Here is a 17,491-nt window from a genome sequence, read left to right on the forward strand (position 1 = left end):
AAAAAAAGCACACTCTTTCTTTTTTCCCATTTAAATGGAATCTTCCACCTCCACCAAATGTTTTAATCTGCTGGCAAAGTTGCCACATGCTTATTACGGGACTGACTTCCTGTGGAGAAGGTAGTGGTGCGGGTAGGAATAGCAGTGCTCCTGATGCTAAGGAAACAACCTGGGTGCGTCAACTACCGCATTAGCATATGATTTAAAATATGAAATTCCCAGAAACACCATAGTGTATCTACATTTCAGTGATGGTGAACCTCTTAGAGATGGACTGCCCTAACTTCAACATGGCACTTTTACTAGCTACTTATTACTCCCTGCTCTGCCACAGCTTTCAACAGAAATGGTGTCCTGAGGACACCAATATTGTAGAAAGAAGGAGAGGAAATATGGATTACCATTATACTATCATTATAGAATCCCTCCAGGCCCCCCAAAACAGGAGGAATCGGGGGATCCAGGGCAGGAGCTCCAATTGCTACAATGATAATCCAAGGCAGTGAGTTTCTTTAAAATAGAGTTGGCCACTTTGCTACCTGGGACTACTACAGGAAACCTTGAGTTCTTTCTGGCAAACTCACCCCAGTTCTTTTCTGGGGTGATGGCCAACATGCCCACATAAAAGGTATCTGAGTGCCAACACTGGCACCCATGCATATGTTTTCCACCACTGCACTGTAACATTCTGCCAGCAGATTACAGTTCTGACAAGTGGTGTAGACTTCCTTTAAATAGATATCAAAGACAAACAGAGAGATATGGCACATTACATGCAGCATCATATTAGTTATATCTGTTCCTAAGTTTTAGTAAACAAAACATAAGATGAATTTGAAGGTGAGGGAAATTTGTTGTACATGACTTTTGACAGACCTTTAGATGAAAAGTGAAACAACACTTAAGAGGACCTGACTAGCAATTCCTGCTGATAAAGGGTTACTAGTCCTCTCCATATCATCCAAAATTAGCTGCCAGTGGGACCCTGTACCTTAATTACAGATGTTTTTCTGATATGCAAATTAGCTTTTGTGACTCATCTCTGGTATCTGTGACTCTTCTCTCTCTCAGGCCGGCATTGAACTACACCCTATTATTCTGACTGACAGCCTCTTCAAATCACTACTCTGCCTCCTTGTACTTAGGGACTGTCTGCTAATATTCAACTACAGACATATAAAGCTCTATCTACAGATGGGAAATATTGTGTTAACTTTTTTACACTGTGCCTTGTTCTACTGACATGTGATCAGTGACATCATTGCAGGTCTCTCAGCCTTCTAACAATAGCAAACTGCGCTGTAGGTATGTGATCACATGAAATCACCGCAGCCTGCATGCAGGATGGAGAGGAGTAGAAGTCATGGAGGCTGCTGTGACTTCATGTGGTCAGATACTTGCACGGCATACAGTTTGCTATTGTTAAGAGCATAAAGGATCTGAGATGATGTCACTCCGGTCACATGACATGAACTGTGACCAGTAAGGAGGCGTAAAGCATGGGTAGGATTAGATGGGAGGGGCCGGATGAGCAGGACAAGTACCCTCTGATGCCAGGTAATGTAAGATAAAAGGTGATTTATGTGGATGTAAGCGAAACAATTTTTAGCTAAAAGAAGGGCGTCAGTAAGTGAATATGGTTCTATAGGAACCTGCCACCGGCTGTATATGTGCAAATGTGGTGACAGGTTCCCTGTATGTATATGGTATCTTCACTTGGAGATTAGATTCTGCAAAAATATTCTCAATTCTTCCATTTGGTCCGAGCATATTTCCTCCATTTATTTTTCTGAGTAAGCGGTGGAGGAGGGAAATGTTAGTAGCAGCGCTTGCATTATCAGTTCTACTCATACGCTTCAGTCGAGTGAACCTATATCAATTATCAATTTGCGTGTTCACGGATTTGAGAAATTGCTGAGCGCTGCAAGTGTAATGAAGTCAGATGAAGGCATAACCTGCATCCCTTCCTGCTCCCCTGTCTGTTGTGTTTAATTTCTCTTTGATTAATTTCTCAGCCTTGAGCAAAAGTTGTTCTTGTTCAACTTAATTTGCTGACCCAGGTGATAAAGACTGAATATGTACTCAGAATTTATAGTGGAGTAATATAGCTAAGATCACCTCTGACAGCAGCGGCTACAGGCGTACACAGCAGCATTGTGTGGGAAGGATTGATGAATGACAGTCCGGGGCTCTTGTGTGAGATGAAAGTCTATGTTTAGGGCTGGAATTCGGACTGGGGGTCTCTTTTTCCCTGTGTGCATGTGGCAGTGGAGCTGACTTGTGACAAATGCCGCCTGAATGACAGAGTACTGGCCCCAAGGAATGGAGCAGTCTGTGACAGTTGGCTCCCGCTCCACAATACCCCTGGCAGAGCCATCCCATCCTGCCCGGCTTGGAAACGTAATACATTATATTAGCTGGGGCTGGATTAGTCGAGACTCTTCCTGGCGGTTATATGCTCACTGATACAGGCTGCGGCATTTCTAACATCTTCATAAACTCTGTTGTATTATGCTTTCACAATCTGTTTAGTTCGAGGAATTTTTTTGGGAAACGCTGAAGTAACCGGAGCTTGATTTTTTTTTTTTTTTTTTTTTTTTATTCCTGCAGTAGATTTGGCATCTTGTGACTTGAGGTTTCCTACGTGAATAAATTTTTTGCATAAGATGATGCTGGGTACAATAAAAGTGCCATGTGTCTAGGGTTACTTGATAGATTGGTAACAAGGAATTCTGCTTTTCTGCCTGGCTGCCACTAGACATCATTTTATAGAGTTGTGCTGAAGTAGCAGCCCTGGACCTGCTGGCAGTGATCAGGTCGGCTTTGTTATCACATTACCGGCAATACACAAATCATACTGAATTTCATAAGCCATGTATAGGCCAAGCATTCTGAAATAATACTTTACATTTCAACTTTTCATTGTGCAGGGAGCAGAGTACATACATTGTGACATCATCTATATGTTATTCTGCTTCTAAGGACTATCACTGCGTTTACCCCCATAGATGATGATCCCCCTCTCTTGTTCACCAATGTGCTACAACCCATACAGCATATAACCCCACTATACCCCCTCCCCTATACATCATGATAACCTTTGTCCTACACTCCTAAAGACCATACCACTATGTGTCCTACCTATATATTGTATAAATCCATTTCTTTCTCTCCTTCATACTATGTCTCTCTGGACCTCAGCTTCTATAGTTTAGACATCGTCCGTGGCAGAAATCTGGCTAAGAAAATTTCTAAATGGGAGAAAAATGATTTGAAAGACAGCCCCTTCATAATTGGATGATCTAGACACAGGCCCGTGCCTAATGGTAGAAATGGCCCTGCTTAGTGGCCTGAGTGAAAACTGCTAGGTCAGACATAGAAATGGAAATGCTTTAATAAAAACACTGTCCTTTATTTGTCGGTGTGAAGTATTTGGCGAAGTCAAATTTTCTTATATTTTCTCATAACGGAATGTAATTTTGCTACCACCCACTACTTGGGACGCTTGGCATATCCGGGTGTTGTTTGTACTTCTATGTTGGATTCAACATTACTTCCAATTTTGTTCAATAAAATCTTTTGTGGACCCCAAAAAAAAATTTAGCACTTAATTCAATACTACGTAATTCCCAGAATTACCGTAATCATTATTATCTACTAATCCATCAACCGACAGAGGTGAATCTGGGAACATATCACGCATCAACATACTGATCCACGTCTACATCCTGCATTTTAGGCTCTGCTCCATTATTCATCTATTTGGAAAGAATAACACATGTCTGTATTACGGATATTGATTCTGTCAGAATTCTTGTATATATGGAACCTATTACGTTATTCATACCTGTTTAGTGAGACTGCTAAAATTTTGTAGGCATATTTAGCAGTCATTTTTTGTAGAAAAACTCCACTTTTTTGCATTCCAGGTTGTATTGCAATCTTGCTAATCGGCTGAGCTGTAAGCATGCGTCTTACATTATCTCTTGAACAGCCCAGAGCTAAAAGCATTGCCCACCCTCTGTGTCTTTATTGCACAAATTTCTCCTTTTCCCGCTCCGCATGAAAACATATATATCTCATCCTCGCACGTACAGGATGCACCCAGTCGTCATGTCAGAATCACTGGGCTCCTGCCAAACACTTGCATGGGTCTTGGTGATGTGAGTATAGGGATTGATGATCCTGTCTGGAACACTGGCCTTAAATAGGATTACAGCTAATAGAAGCAGCAAGAAAAGGGGCTTGTGTTGAGAGAGTTTTCTTTAATGTATGGAGAAGAAGCAGGGAACTAAAGAGATGATAATAGTGAAACATACTGAGCTGATTTAAAACACATCAGCATTTATAGAGGGGAAAGTTATAGGTTCAGCATGTCCTGTAATGTGATTTATTTACCAGCATTTATTCTGGTCCTAACCAATAGGTAGTTGAAAGCTTAGATAGCGTAGATATGTTTTAGATGTGAACCTTTAACTTGCAGCTGGCACCACACACTCAATTTAAAAAAGTACTTCTAGCGCAAACCCACTCAAACAGGCAATATAATGACAATTTGAGAACAAAGGAAATGGGAAACACTGGGTGAGCCAAATACATACAAGTATTTTTATGAAGAATAAATAACACTGTGCCCTAGGTCCAGATATATTGCTTTTCTGGAGTCCCCTCTCCTAGTGGACCAGGATAACCGACTAAAAACAAATGTGTGCAGATGTGCTGGGCAAACGTGTCTACCCTTGTGCAAAGGGAAAACATATCTATATAGTGCTACAAGAAAATGGAGGATTCCTCTCATATCACACGTGTGACGGAGCAGTACAAGGACCTATGGCACGTTTTATGTGAACCTTCTTTTTAAATGTTTTGTCTATTGGTCTACTTTGAATTAGGTTTTAGATCTGAAATGTGTCTTAACTCCTTATATGTAGCACAACTCTGCAAATGGCAGCTCATGATCCCCTTGTGCTTCTGGGCAGTTGAATCTCATGAGCACTATAGTAAACCTTCTATCCTCCACTCCTTTACACGCCAACATTTTCAGAGCAATCCTAGCTGATTTGGGAAGTTCCTATGTGAAGAAGGGGTTGTGGCTTCAAAACTCTCCAGGTTGTACCTTGTATATTTTTACAGAGGCAAGACTCTGTGATCCATTGGTCTGTCCTACTTCACACTTGTGGTAAGAATTACACTTTAACGGGAAAAGGCAGTTAAAGAGAACCTACCATGCAAATCACCCCACCCAAAAAATACAGTTACATCCCTAAATGGTTCCTTTTCATTAAAAAATGTTTGCCAACTTATATACAACTTACCTGATATGAGTTCAGTCATAGTAATGAGTTCCTGTATATGCAGATATATCACTGCACTTCCCTGCCTCCTTATACCTGGTTGGCAGGTCTCACTGCTACAAACATGCTGCTGATATGGAACTAGTTCTTGGGGACTGTCTGCTAATATTCAATTACAGACGTATATAGCCCCTCTTACTTTCTTATTCAGGGGCAGTAGGAAGTTTTACACAATCCTTTGCTGAAACAATGAGAGAGAGAGCAATGGGTAATGGCTGTGACTATATTATTATTATGTATATTTTGACACTCACAAATGTGAGTTATAATATCACACGTTTATACACTCATATACCATATACATTATATACCTATACTTACAGCATATAGACACCATATGCACACAGACAGCATAAATAGTATACATACCACATATTAAAACCTACATACAGAATATACATACATACATACAGTACCTTATAGACACATATTGCAGCATATATATACATCACATATATACATATATACAGACATATAGCCTACATACCACACACACAGGATATACACGTCCAATACCCCAGATGATTACCAACGTCACGGTGTCTGGATTTATGAATAAGCATCCCTGGTTTATCATGATGGATTTTGATGGTAGATGATGGAAGAGTGATCTATTTATTTGGCAATGATAAAGCTCCAGCTATCTGTGTGAATTTAATGTCATGCTCCACAATTCTTTACTGATATTCCTAAAATGTTTTACTATCATTCTCAGTGGCTACTTTCTGTATTGCCCAGCCCCCATCATACAGACAGGAAATAAGAGCCACAACTAAGAGCCATTTGAGGACTTGAATAGTGTAATCAACACATGCTATGTTTTTTTTATTGATTTCATTTCTACAACTTTCAATGACATCTCTAATTTATTCTTTGGGTCATTACGGTCACAAGGATACAACATTTATATAGGTTTCCTAAGTTTTTAATAGCTTTTTAAAAATGTAAACCTTTATCAGTAAAAAATGTCTTTGTTGTGCCATATTATGTTGCCTTTTTCATACTTTGGTATTTCTAGTCCCCCTTGGATACTAGAACCCGAGGTGTCTGATCACTACTGTAGTATATTGTAAAATTACTGGATCTGTAAAAAAAAAAGCCTGCTACGCAAAACCTGCTATGGGAGCCATGGATCTCTTGGTCCAGGCTGTCAGATTAAAGATGGCGATGCCCATGTTGCACTGTGACTTAACCCCTTGGATGTCAAACCCTTGACTCCCATGACATGTCCTATCTTTCTCCCAGCTACAGAACGGTAGCGCCTGTACGGCGCAGTGCACCTATTGCCGTCAATTGGGGACGTATATACTCCGTATATACATCCCCCACACGGCAGTGTGAATGTGACGTACACATACATCAAATGTCAATAAGGTGTTAAAGTTAATATTTATATACATAATGCAGGCAGTCTACCAGCAGTTTTGTCCATACAAATCTGCAGAAGGTGTTCGGTAGCAGACCTGGAGATCTGTATAACCATACATTTGTGTGTGATGTTAGTCGAAACAGGACTGTGAAAAATGCGTTTAGATTTCAGGATTGTATTATATTTCAGGACTTTGAGCACTGGGGGAGTCCCGTCACACACTGCTGTGGTCTGTGATCTCTGCAAACTGCAAAGGCAATGCACTTATTTCCTCCTATAAGCTGCCCAGCAAAATACTTCATGAGGCCAAGTCCTCTTATGTATCCAGCACCGCCAGTGGGGTTTCGTACATTTCCCCCATTGTCTCATTATATTTCTCACAATTGTGCAATTTGAATAAAAAGATCAAGGTAATTTTCCACATTTGTGTAGTGTGACATTAGCTTCTTGGGCTGACAACAGACACACTTATATCTCCTGAAGTCATTCCAGGTATAACATGTACATTAGAAAAAGGAGCTAATGTCTATAAAACTTGGTCTGGAGTTTCCATGTATCTAGTTGCCTTAGAGATTAGCACAAGGCATGTGAAAGTTAAATTGAATACTAGAATAAAGGAAGTGCAGAGGCAGGGGAGCCATTGGGAGACACCTGTTAACTAGATTGGTGCACAATAGATGATTGTTTGTCAATTGTTCAATACGTATTGCATATGGTATACCTGCAAACCCTATTCCAGACAAAGCCCTGTTTTATAGAGCAGCCCAGCAGTGCGTTACAGATAAGGTGTATATACAGCTCTCTAGACACATGATGGAATGCCAGGGGTTGTACTGTGCACTTATGTCATATGCTGTGACTGCCAGATGTCACTGCATGTGGTATTTTCATTAGGAATAAGCTAGACAATGGTCACATATATGTACCAATAACCTACATTTTGTTTCGTTGATGAGCAGTACCATGGTACTGAAAATGAAACAACATAATAATAATTCCTTGATATAGCGCACACAGATTACGCTGCTCTGTACAGAGTAATTATTTACAGTCTTATCTATACATTTAGGTGCCCCAAATCAAAAGCCCTGATCACTCTTATATGAAAGATGGTAACACAAGGTCTGCAGAGAAGATGTGACCCTGTAGGCTGCATGTTGTGGAGAAAATCTTATCATATAAATCTATAACGTACTACCTTCATATTACAATGCATTTTCATGGAAATGGTTTTGCTTTAGCAAAGACATTTCTGCTAATATTAAATTATTGTTTATTTAAAGAATAGAAAATTGAGTACGGTAATTTAGTATTATACTTTGTATTATACTATATTAAAGAAATATGTACCTGTATCCTGCCTTTTCCTCTGTTTTTCTTCGTAATCTAAGTGGAATTTACCTACCCATACAAACTGTTATGTTATGTCGGGCTATGGCCATACATGTCACCCATAACTGTGTTTTATTTTCCAGCTGCTCCTTTTGTGCAAAAACGTTAATTTAGAAATTTGAAAATGAGGCTGAAGTGCTTTTGGAGACATTAGAAGAGCACCACAGGGCCTCGGTTCACCCAGTGCCTTCTTTCCTCCTTCCTGGTTCAGCTTTGGTACTACTGGGTCCAGCAGGATATGGAGCCAGAACGCAGAGGGGCTCTGCCTTATCACTTCAACCTCATTTGCATATTTCTTATGTGAAGTTTTGGCATGAATGGATCAGCTGGGAAATAAAAACAAAGGCATGGGTGGCATATGTGGGCATAGCACTACATAACCAAGCAGTTAGTTTGGGTAGTTAAATTGTGGAGATAAATTCCCTTCAAGCAGTTTGTCTAAATCTGTTTTCTGTCCTGTCCTCTACTCACAGCTAATAGATAGAGGAATCTGATAAAGTGTCTGAGTAAACTTTTTATACATTCCCTGCTTGGTGAATTTCCTTCAAGCGAAATATTCTTTAGGTATATCATTAGACTCCTCTCCTTATCTGTCTGAAGTAGATGGACATCAGAAGGACTTCAGATATACTTCTCACTGCAGGAGAAAAAGTAGAGAAAGGCACAGAGAAGATGCTTTAATTAAAGGAAATCTGCCCTCAAAATCCATCATGATAAACCAGGGACACTTACTCACAGATCCAGGCACCGTGACTGCAGTAATCTCCTTATATTTGCAATCCACGGTCTCCATTCTTGTAAATACAACTTTTAAAATAGGAGGAAATGCTCCCGCACAGTGTAACAACCTGTGAATCTGCAGTATGGACAAGTGTCCCTGGTTTATCATGCTTGATTACGATGGTAGATTTCCTTTAATAAGATATTTGCAAAGTTTACAATAATTACCTGCTTTATTCATTTCCAAATTAAAATGAATACTATCTAATCAATACTGACTTCCTCAATTTAACTACCCAAACTAACTGCTATCTTATGTAGTGCTATGCCCGCACATGCCAACTATGCCTTTGGTTGAACTGTCTATGTGCTGCTATGGGCATCTGTTCATATCTCATTTCTTTTGGCTTCAGCCAAACTCTACATCAGGAATTAGCTTTACCTATACCTCTTTCCTCTATACAGTAAAAAAATCAAGCAGAAACAGTGCTGCCTCCAGTGGTCTGCTGCTTAATGTGTAGTGACCCTGATTTATACTATAATACAAGTGCAATAGCGTATGTTCTCTTACTGAGTGACTTGTGACTTGTGACTACTCACTCTTCAGGATCAGCATTCTTTGGAGCAGACATAGTGATGGGGTGCAGGGAGTCTCCTTTTAATTTCTTATTTCTCAGCTGTTTTACCTGTGGTTAGGATTACATATAGACAGTCAGCCATCATTTTAATCCCTGCAACATACTGAGAAATGATCCTGCTGATTTTTTTTTTCTAGGTGTAAATGAATATAGCACCATAGAGGAAGAATGACAACAATTCCTGTTCCTAATTTGTTTTTGGGCTATTTTCTATTTGTATATTTCTCCACTTGAGTCCTACATCTTGTGCATATAAAACCACTATATTTTCTCAATTATATTCATTGTGTATATAGAAAGAGAAGAAAATATTTTGAATAGTTATTATCTGGAAATGTAAAATGTTCCATCATTAAATTACTACAGTACCGTTATGTTTTCTTACTGCTCCAAATTTCAGTTATGCTTATATCCTAAGGTGGTGTTTTTCTGAAGTCCCCTCTTCACATACATGGATAAAAAGGGAAATACATGCAAGTAAAAACACAAAAAAAATACATGCACGTTTTTATAGTAGCATCCTTTAGCACATATTCTTCCAAACCTCTTGTGCTAAGATTATGGTAAATATAACCCCTTAGATGTTACTTAGTATAACAAGGCAAACACATGATCAGAATGTGATGGTGTCCCTGGTGGGACTGAAAAATGGAAACTATTGAAAAACAGTTGAAAAAGTGTGAAAAACCCATAGAAACACACACTATAACAAAAACCTGAAATTTACTTGGAATGAAGGTAAAATATTAACACCACATTTCAAAACCAAAAAACTAGGACATAATTCCTTTTTTCCCCTTCCACCCACTGAAATGGTTAATAAGTAATTAAGTAAGTTTTATATACCCCCAAAAATTATGACATTTAAAAATGCAACTGGTCCTGCGAAAAACAACCCTTCATACAGTGCAGCCAACAGATAAAAGCAATGTGCTTAGGATGGTGATGATTACAAAGTTGTAGAATGAGCTTGGACATTAATTTCACAAATAGATTTGTCATATAGGTTGATCCGAGGGAATGTGACATCTGGCACCCCCGACAATCAGCTGTTTTTTTATTGTAGCAATTTGTGTGCATTGAGGTGAATATGAACGGCACCTTCAGGACAGATGGACAGCTTCACAATGAGGAAGCTGTGCACTCCGCACTCCTGACACAAGAGTCACGGTTGGTATTAACACTGATCATGACTGTTGAACACCTTTGATGCTGTGATAAGTACTGGAGAGATTGGAGCTTATTTACGAAGGGTCCCGCGGCCGCATTTCCTCCGGGTTTTCAGGGATCACGCCGCCAGGACAGGCATTTAGAAGGGTATTGTGTTGCATGCGATTTAACATTGTGTCGCAAGACCTACACTTACATGCACCAGGAAGAAGAAGGTGAACTCCGGCGGACCTGAGCAGGGGGAGACACATGCAGGAAACTGGGCACAGGGTCTTAGTGAATTGCGCCAGAGTCCATGATCATCGGACAACGCACAGCAGGGATCCTGACAGGACCGGGTAAGTAAATGTTCCCCATTGTCTTAGAGTTCTCAGGGCCATTCCTCCAGGATCGGCATTCCCAATACCATGATCATAGGGTGCCAATGCGTTGCCATGGCAGTCAGCAGCCTATTGAAGGCCTGCAGGCCTACTGATGTTAACCCCATTAAATAAATGATAGGCATCCCAAATGGACACTATCAAAAAGTACTCACTTAACAAAATATTAGCGATGTGCATAGAAAAATAAAAAATGTTAGTGAGAAAAAAAGGAAAAAGGAGATTTGATTAGAGGCCAAAACTGAGAGACATCGAAGGGTCAAAACATATATCTTCGATGTTAAAAACTGCAGTTTATCTTTATAGTGTAAAAAATAGTCATTATTACAATGCAGAGAATAAGAACAATGTGCAACCTTTGCATCTAAAAGAGGTAATGTGCTAAAATGTGGACTGTGTTGATAGAAGGATATACAGCTATATTGTCACAGGCTGATTTTATGTTATTATGTAGTACATGTACACTTTCCTATATATACTATTTGTTCCCTAAAAGCAGATTTAGAAATGGCAAGTGGTTAAACTCATGTACTGTACAGTGGAAATAGCATTATACATATTAATCTCACGGTTTCCATCTGCACACCTTTCTTGCTCTGCAGGATCCTACTTTTTTTCTAAATTGCTTCCTGTTGAATATGAAATTGCCAAACCACTTAGGACAGAAAACCAGAGTGCAATGTAGATGATCCCGATAATAAAAGCAATTCTTATTTCTTGTAGCTGTGAGCTGTTATCCATACAATCGCAGATTTGTTTATTTTCTTCTTAAGTTGTTAAGGTAAGTGAACTCTCTGATGTTTAGTGAGGAGTTGTTTGAAGTCCCATGACTCATCATACTGAAGTAAAACAGTCCCCTTGTCCTTACGTCATTGCGGAAAGCAGCTGGATTGCACGTGCATTGAGGAACTGATTTCATCCTCACGTTGTCCTATGATAACAGTTATGTACCCTAATCCTAAAATTGGGTATACCGCATACTACTACTGTATACCACATGTTTGTATTAATGTACATGTCCTGGTCTACAACTACCTTGGCTCATGTTATTGGGACTGTACTATGGGAAATGGATACCTTTATTGCGCAAATCAGTTATACCAGTCATATTGCATATTCTTGTCCTGTTCGAAACAGAATATATTTTAAAAGGAGCACAGCCTCGTCCTACCCATTGCAACATGCTAGTTGGGATCTTCTCTCTAGCCTCTACCATTCCCAAGTAATCTGTGTCATTATTTTTGGATCTGTACTGTTAGATGGGTGGAGTCATGCTATCTGCTGCACCCAGGACCACCCATTTGACAGTAGAAAGCCTAATTAAACCAGTTTCAGTTTACAATATGTTAATTAGGCATTCTGCTGTCAGATATGTGGTCCTGGGACAATGGTCAGGTTCCATCCTCTGACATTGGAGATCCAAAAATAATTATTCATATGTCTTGGGAACAGTGGGAGCGATAAAGAAAGCTGTAACTATGCCTCAATGAATGGGTCAGCACCCATTAAGGGATGCACAGAATTGGAGTTGATGGAGGCGATAAAAAGACCTCCATTAAGTAAAAACATCCATTGTATCAAGCACAGTAGACCATCATTTATTACCATTTTGTTTACAGATTGTTTGCATGTCAGAAACATACAAAATGGCTTCCTCTGTCAGATGTCTCTGTCAAATTCTACTATATGCCTATTGGCTCCCAAGTTAAGGCTCCCCTCACCTTATGTCTCCATCTAACCTCCCACATAGATTGTGAGCCCTCACGGGCAGGGTCCTCCTTCCACTTCTTCCAGTTCTCTCTAGTTTTTGTATTTGCATTTGCTCTTATCTTTATGTAATGTATGCGAACCCCTTCCTGATTTGACAGCATCATGGAATTAATAGGGCTGTATAAAGAAATAATAATAATATGGTGGGTATACCATGCATTGTCCTTTTTACTTCACTATGGAATAGCTCAGTTCTACCAATATACAGTATGCTGGTGAGTTGGCTTTGGTTAGGGTAATGGTGATATATGGATGTTTTTAATGTGTGCATCAACCTAATGTACACCACACAGTGTGTGAATACACGCTTACATGTCCACCCAACAAGGTCACCTATGCAATTGTCTGCCAGGGACACAGATGCATCAGAGCAGGAAGATTTCTGTGAAATGCATGACAATTTCCAGGTATTGTATTGCTCCTAAAGTGGTGAAAAATGTTTTTATAAGCTCATATTGACATAATAAAGCTCCAATACCCCTTTGTGGAGAAAGCTTTTGAATTGTTAGCAGTAGATTGACAATGGTTCAAGGTCCACCAATAAACGTGTAACATTGTTATAAAGGTCCATAAGGTGCCGTTCATGACTTCAGGGTCTTATCTCTGCACTAAATGAAGAAAGTAAAAGCAATGCTGCCATCATCACAGGATTTACAATCCACATGACAGGTTTTAAGTGTGTTTAGAAGTGTGACATAACATTGTCATATTATCAGCCAAGTAGTAGACTTGGTAGTCTAATGTGGCTGCCTTTCACTCACTCGGATGCTCCATGTTAATTACTAATAATATGAGGCAGAAGTCATGTATTAATGGACATCTGTTTGAGGGCCGCTACCCTGTCTCGTTAATTCTTTTTACTCTAGTGCCCATATCTATCCTCGCTCTGGACAACAATGCTGTGTTCTCTTAACTGGGTTACATGAATCCTCAAAAGGGTTGCTCATGTCTCTGTATTACATTGTTTTCAGACACACTAATCTTTTTGTTTGCTCATGCTTGGTCACCTCTGTCTAGACCCCATGAAACCTCTATGAAAAGTGACTTCTTGGGATAGACAGCCCCCAGTTCAAAGTCTTTAAGGAGCTTGAAGAGAAGCAAAGTAGACCAAGAGGACGAGCTAGTAGGAGGTCCTTTTCAGGGCAAATGGTCAGAAAAGAATCTCTTCATTGTAGCTTATATGGGGTATACAATAAGATCAGACCCAGCATCTTTTTCTCTGTGGACACTGTTGCTGCATGATGGGAACACACACTTATATTCATTGTCTCAGCAGGGGAGGCATTTATTTGTTGCCATTCTCCCTTTCATCATTGTGATGGTGGGAGGTTAAGATTGTCCTTTTGTGAAGAACATTGTAGGCTCTAGTAAAACATCAGCCGTGTCAAAGATACCATTGTGGTCCTGTGATCTTCCTAAATTAATTAGAATGCCCTGGATGTAATAAATGATTTACAGGATTTACATGCCAAGATCTGTCCTGTCCCCAATTTTATATTTAGATAGGTAAATGGTGATGTTTAGCAGAGGAAAACCTTCTAGCAAGCGAAACTTCTTAAGATTTTGTGCATGATAGAGCAGTTGTCTTATGATGTCCAGGTGCACTGGCACTGCAGTGCTGGGTTAAACACATCCAAGTCAAGGAAAAGATAGATAATGGTTCATATACTCTATTTAAGGGTAAACTATTAAATATGCATAATATTAGTATTTTAGACCCCTTAAGACACCTACTAGTCTGTAGTGATGACAGAACATGGAACATTAGTTTTGTTTAAAATGCTCAGCGTCGTACAACCATAGATTTCACTTTTATTATCTTACATTGCAGCATAAAAAGTGAACATATGACCCAAGGTGCAATGCCCATATACTTTGATGTACGCTTGCAGTTTGGCCACGTTTTCTCCTATTATTATTACTAGAAAATCCTACTTCACTTCATTTGAATATGCACTTCACTTTGAGAGGGGTGATGTGCATATTCTGTAATGGGACTGAATATAATTTCAGTGTAATGGCCATTTTTACATTACCCATTACCTTGGAAGATGTGTTGTCCTGCTTGCCTCAATTACAACACACAACAGCATGGGTGGTAGGACTGATGTGAACAACACATAAAGTCTATGGCATAGGAACAACACCATGAGGCTAATGTCAAATCTTCCAAAGCAACTAGACATTGTCACAGAAAACCATTAAGAAGTGATTGGATACAGAGACCTTCCATTAATCTCTGTAAGGAGAGGTAAAGACAAATCGTAAACATGCTACAAATCATTAAGAAATATTCTGACATGTTATATTTGGATAGACCAGTGCATGTTTCCATTCTAAAAACAACTTTTAAGTTAAAAAAAAAAAAGTGCAAACTTTCTGGGTTACTATAGGTATATATTGAAATATCTATGCCTAATGTTGAGATCAATTAGTTTTTCCTAATTTATACTGTTATTAAAGTACAGTTTTTAGTATAAAAAACTGTAGTGGTATTTATGTTTCATTTTATCTAGAAGACTTTGTCACTGAAAATTGAGAGAAGGTAACTGTGTTTCTGGACCTTAAAGAGGTCTCCTCTTTAAATGTGTAATCATGGGGAAGGGGGATTCGGAGCACCGTGATCCGGTGGGGGGTCAAGGGGTCCTGTGGTCCCCATTCTGCCAATCCCTGGGGATCTGAATGGCTCAATCCCAGTCATCTGGGTAGCAGGTTAATACTAATAATGTACATCTTAAAATGGCACACATAAATGAAAATATACATTATAGTAATATAGACATAAGAAATATGTATTAATAAACACTTAAATAATAAACTGGTTCCCAAAAGTATCTTTTAAAAAAGTCACTTCTGACTTTTATGAAATGCATTTCTGGGATTTCATCTCTGAAAGAATTACATGTGAACATATATTGGGACACAGTAATAAAATATAGTGGATAGATGTTTCCAATAGTCTTGGCCTCAGCTTAGGTGTGAGGGGTTAATATACAGTTAATAACAATTTTGCTCATTGGTTATACTTCTGTGTTCTTGGTTCATGGCAGGCAGGGAATATAAATTTGTTATCTCCAGCCATTGATATCCTGTTTTTGGAATTTCTTCAGAAAAGAAGCAACCTGATGGTGCTAAACTGCACTACTCCCACATCTGTCTGTACTCACTTACTTGTGAATGCTACCAGCAGTGTATAGTATTGTAGGTCAGATAAGTTCAAAATCGGTAAATAAGTGTAGGATGTTCAGTGGGAAGAAATTAGCATGATGCATAATTTTGGGTGTAAAAGTGAGGCATTATATTCAAAACCCTAGTCTTTAGACTCAGTGGGTGGGCTGGGATTCAACCTCATGCAGCAAGTGGTCTTATGTTCAGTGGGTTATGATCAAGAAGTTAGCAGATTCTGAAGGAGGAAAAGAGCAGGTTCACCTTTGTCCATGCTATAAGATGAAAAGAGAAACAGCTGCTTACCAGTCAGGAACACAGGGAAGGAGCCTGGCAAAGCTGTCACTATACACAACATAGATATAGGAGTGGAATATATAGAAGAGAGACAGGTAGACAGTGATGCAGAAAACAGATGGAATATATCTTTTAGTAAAGTCTGTTGTATAGATAAAAAAGAAGGAATATATGAGAAAAGAGTGACACAAAAACACAGCCCATATGGAGAGTTCAGAAAAATACCATTTTCTCATGCTGCTATACATAAACAAACAAGACAGACAGGCATTAACACTTGTGAAGCCTTCTCCATATGTAACCTTGTGGGAAAGCTTTTATATATTATCAAGCAGACTCTATGGGTGGCATTTATTAATTTGAGCGCAGGGAGGCGCTGGAAGTGTGCTAGAATTTTCAGGGTGATTTAAGTATGTGGTGCAAGGGATTAATTATTTGGCGCCAGAACCAAAAGATGAATAACGGTCCCCACATTCATGAAGGTGAAGTAGAACTCCCTAGACTTACTTAACACTGCTCTATTTTTGAGCCACAAATTGCGCCACAAAACCAGTCATAAAAATAGAAGTGCCATAAAAGTGTTGGAACACAATTTTGCACCCAAAAACAGAACAAATTGTGTGTGCCCGAAAAGTATCAGTCCTTCGTATGCTAGTTTTATAGGCACTGCATAGTGAGTTCCAATATTACCTCAGTGCCTAAAAAGTGAAGTATCAAGTGACGCATGCGCAGTGGCAGCGAGGCTGTCAGAATTACATGGCTCACCATGCAAGCTTGAGGTTTGCTTGTGTGGTGAGCCCACGTCATGGGTGGGAGGGGAAATAGAGGGAGGATGTGGGAGGGGCTTGGGATGAATAATAATGAGTGGGGGTATGAGTGTATCAAAGATTCAAATGAACATGCGCCCCTTGCAATAATGAAAGGAACAGCCCCCAGGACTGTGACTCACGAGTTGAAAGGGAACCAGGTACATTTTTATAAGCCGATATTACTAAAACTAAGTAACTTAGAGATATTGTAAAAACATTTGTGATATGGAATTTTCTGTGTTTATTGGAATTTATCATAGTTGAAAAAGACTTCTCTGGTGACAGGTTCCCTTTAACATCAAGAATTACTTTTCCAGAAAGCCAAACCAGTATATGTGTTCCATGAGGAACAGATTCCCAACCATAGAAAGCACAGTTTCGATGTCTTTGAGTTTTGTCAGTATAGTGTATGGAACTGGTTTAGTTA

At 39.3% G+C, this 17,491-nt stretch overlaps 1 protein-coding gene across 1 annotated transcript in view; it reads left to right on the forward strand.

Moving 5' to 3' along the window:
• COL25A1 (collagen type XXV alpha 1 chain) overlaps nt 1–17,491 on the forward strand; it is a 311,581-nt gene that overhangs the window by 11,268 nt on the left and 282,822 nt on the right. The gene's annotated exons all lie outside the window — the stretch shown is intronic.

This window comes from Engystomops pustulosus, chromosome 1 (genome assembly GCF_040894005.1).
Source record: "Engystomops pustulosus chromosome 1, aEngPut4.maternal, whole genome shotgun sequence".
NCBI lineage: Eukaryota > Metazoa > Chordata > Amphibia > Anura > Leptodactylidae > Engystomops > Engystomops pustulosus.